A 4,394-nucleotide genomic window follows, 5' to 3' on the forward strand; every position below is an offset into this window, starting at 1 on the left:
TGCTATTGGAACTGGGAACAACACTGAGGTCTCTGGCCTTCTGAGCTAGAAACCCAAGAAACCATGTTTTTCCCTCTCTGCTAGCCTTCTGCAAATACACTCTGCCCTTAGTTCTTAGGAAGAGCCCACAAGGAGCCTATTGTCATTAGGCTGTAAGATTAGGGAGAGATTCAGAACGCAATGAAGGAAATCCCCAGATCTCTGGGCTGGGAGGTCCATGGAGCTTTTAGTTTCCAGAATCTTGCAGATTCTACTTGTCTGTTTTTCCCCACAGGGCCTTGCGTAGGGTAAGAAAAAGGAACTATGAGCAGTGAAGTGGCTGCTGCCTGCCAGGCACTGGGCTGCCATACCACACTCTTTCTGTCACTTCATATGTCATTCCAGTTCATTGTTATCCTCTCAGACTGTGCCTGTTGATAACCGTTGGACAGACAAATTCTAGAGGAGGAAGCCATGGTTGGCCCCAGCTAGACCAGGAGGTTTGGGAGGAAGCACCCCCTTCTTTGGGTCTCCTAGCATTCTGCCTGGCAGAGTGGGTGCTGGATAACTACTCCCAGAACCCATAGACATAATTCCTCCTTCTTTCCCAGGGAAGTTGGGCCATCTGCTCCAGAGCTAGGTTCTTTCAACAGCAAAGCATCTATGGCTTTCTGGGTGACTCATTGCTGCCTAGATTGGGGCAGAAGTGGCCGTCTGGAGTGCTGGTAATGGATTCAGCTGGCGTCTCAGAGCTGCTGCTGCTGAGTTGGGAGTTCTCCATTCCTTGAGCAGCTCCAGAGAAAGGCCCAACTGGTTGGTGGAAGGAACTTCAATGACTTGAGCAAACATTTTGAGTCTCAGTCCACAACCACTGGCATGTAGAATAGCAAGAACTCTGCCCCCCCTCTCAGTTCGTCACTGCACCCAGAGAAATTCAAAGGATGGATGGAAAAACGGCCACGAAGCCTGAGCCTCTGGGAAGAAAGGAGTCAGGATTGTTTCCCAGATGAATCCTCCTATTTTCCTTCATGATCTTACTTCATGCCTCTGTGGCTGCCCATGTGACCCCAGGGATTTTTTTTTTTTAAGGAGCTGTTTTTCTTAAACTTTTTATTGAAAAGTCATGTAAAATAGACCTGCTTCAGCTTCCCACCAAAGCAAAACAAACCAAAATGCTCCCACCAGGGGCTAAACAGTCTCTCCAAACAATCCTTCATGGACTATTTATTGAGCATCTTCTAAGAGAGACAGGACCACATCTGTCTTGTTCACACCTGCATCTTTACTCTCCAGCACAGTGCTGGGCACAGAGCAGTTGCTTGATAAATATTTGTTGAATGAATGAATGAATGAATGAAATGTGGGGAATTAATGAAATGTGAATGTCATTGTCCCTGATCTCAAGCAACTAATAAATTGAGAATAAATTGCTACTAGAATCAATGGCAGCAGGAATGGGAGTTATTTATTCAAAAGGTCAATAAGCATATGACAAGATTAAACCCCTAAAAAGAGACCACTACTCACCCACCATAAGGGCTAAAATTAAAAATGAAAACTGACAATACTGAGTGGTAGGAGGATGTGGAGCAACTGAAAGTCTCACCCCCTGCTGCCTGGAGATTGCGTTGTTACAGCCAACTTGAAAAATTGTTTAGCAAGATCTACTTGAAATTGAAACATACACCTACCCTATCACTCGACAGTTCCATTCCTGGGTTTATACCCAAGAGAAATGAACACATATGTTCACCAAAAACACACATAAAAATGTTCACAGTGGGCCGGCCCCATGGCCGAGTGGTTAAGTTTGCGTGCTCTGCTTTGGTGGCCCAGGGTTTTGCCAGTTCAAATCCTGGGCACGGACGTGGCACTGCTCATCAAGCCATGCTGAGGCAGCGTCCCACATGCCACAACTAGAGGGACCCACAACTAAAAATACGCAACTATGTGCCCAAGGGCTTTGGGAGAAAAAGGAAAAATAAAATCTTTTAAGAAAAAAATGTTCATAGCAGCTTTATTCATAGTAGCTGCAAACTCGAACCAAGGTTAATGTCCATCAACAAGAGAGTGGATAAATGACTTAGGATATAGTCACAATGGACTACTGCACAACAACAGACAAACAACCTCCCCCCAAATTAACTACTGACACCACATACACAAATCTCACAGACATCAAATTGAATGAAAAATCCAGAAACCAAGGTGTACATACTGTATGATTCCATTTACATGAAATTCAAAAACAATTAAAAATAATCATTCGTGATAGGAAGTCAGAATAGTGGTTTCTTATGTGGATCCAGAATATAGATTGGGAAGGGGCATGAGAAAACCTGAGGTGCTGGAAATGTCTTATATCTTGACCTGGGTAGTGGTTACCTGGGTGTAGACACATGTAAAATTTCACTGAGTTGTATGCTTCAGATCAGTGCACTTGGGGAATGCATTTTACTGTATGTTATACCCCAATTTAAAAAAAAAGAATGGATGTTATAAACATACATACACCTTAGTATCCCTAAAAAATCAACGCACTTAGTAACTATGTTCTCTCTATAGAAGGTGTTGTTACATGGGATGAGCATCACCAGTGTCATGGCCGCCAGTGAGTCCTGGATGGAAAGATTGGCCAATTCATCATCTTTGGTTCACCCCTCAGGGCCTCTGCCCTATGGAGCAGACCAAGATGACCAGTTATTATTATTATTATTTTTTGCTGAGGAACATTTTCCACATCTGTTGCCAATCTTCCCCTTCTGCTTGGGGAACATTCACCCTGGGCTAACATCTATGCCAATCGTCCTCTATTTTGTGTGAGGGTTGTCCCCACAGCATGGCTACTGACAAGTGGTGTAGGTCTGCACCTGGGAACTGAACCTGGGCTGCTGAAGTGGAGCACGCTGAACTTAACCACTAGGCCACAGGGCTGGCCCCCATCAGCTATTATTTCAAACCTCTCCCCTCCCTTCTTCCCATACACTCAGGGACATCCTTGCCCATCCTGACTGCCCTCTCCCCTTTCAGAACATGACAGCCTTTTCTCTTTTTATTGGCCCATCCTTTAGCTTATGTCCTAGAACCCACATGGTCCAGTCTTCTCAAGAACTTTGTTCCATCCCCCAACTTGCTTTTGCTTACATTTTCAATTCTTTCCTCTCAACTGAGTCCTTCCTCTCAGACTACAAACAGCTCAAGTTTCTCCTATTCTAAAAAACAATTCTTCCTTTGACCTCAGACCCACCTCCAGCTCCTACCCAATATTTCTTATTCCTTTCTTTATTCACAGCCACCATTTATTCACCTCCTAGTGTCTCTTAAACTCACAGCTTTGGCCACATGACTGAAATTCCATGGGCACAGGTCACCAATGAATTCTCAAATGTCACAGCCAAAGAACACTTTTTAGGCCTTACTCTCCAGACTTTTCTGATCTATCTGATGTTGCTGACCCTCTCACTCTGAAACTTCACTCCTTTGACTTTCACAACGCCATATGGTCCAGGTCTCCATATCCCTGCCGACCACTGCCTCTCTGTCCCCTTCGAGGGTTCCTGTTCTTTACACTTCCTTTCTAAGTGCTGCTTGTCTGAGTTCTGCCCTTGGTCCTCTTCTCAGCTCCACTTCGGCATTTTTTGTGGAATGTCTCATGGTGTCAGCACCGCCCCCATGCAGACGACTCTCAGATCTCAGGTCAGGGCTATGCAGTCAACCGCTTGCTGGACAACTGAATCTGGACATTCTCAGAGCATTTCAAGTTCAGTGTGTCCAAACTCAATTGATGATTCCACTCCCAAACCTGAAATTCTCTCTTTCAATTGATTGTACTTCCATCACTCACCAGGTCATCCAAACTGGAAGCCCATGGTTAAAGCAGGGGTTCCCAACTCTGTTGATATTTTGGGCTGAATCATTCTTTGTTGTCGGGAGACTGTCCTGTGGTAACCTACCAGTTGTGACAACCAAAAATGTCTCCAGACATTGCCAAATATCCCTGTGTGCGTGTGTGTGTGTGTGTGTGAAGTAGCCTAGAATTGAGAACCGCTGGGTTAAAGGCATGGGTTTAGGAGTCACATATCCCTGTGCAACTTTGGAGTAGTAAGCCACCTCTCTGAGCCTTAGTTGGCTTTCTCTGAAAGATGCTGACAATTCTCACCTCAGAGGTGGAACTTAAATAATATAGGTGGAGTTCGTGGTCTGTCCCCTATTGGACATTTGTTGAGACCAAGAAAGACTCTTCTTTCTCCTCCTCACATCCAAACTCCAAGGCCTTTCAGTTTTATCTCCTAAGTTTTCTTGTCTATCCACTCTTCTCCATTTGCTATAGACTGAATGTTCATGTCCCGCCCCCCCCCCCCCCCCTCCTATGTTGAAATCCTAACCCCTCAGTGTCATGGTATTAGGAGGGTGAT

The sequence above is a fragment of the Equus quagga genome, unplaced genomic scaffold (assembly GCF_021613505.1).
Source record: "Equus quagga isolate Etosha38 unplaced genomic scaffold, UCLA_HA_Equagga_1.0 220_RagTag, whole genome shotgun sequence".
Classification (NCBI taxonomy): Eukaryota; Metazoa; Chordata; class Mammalia; order Perissodactyla; family Equidae; genus Equus; species Equus quagga.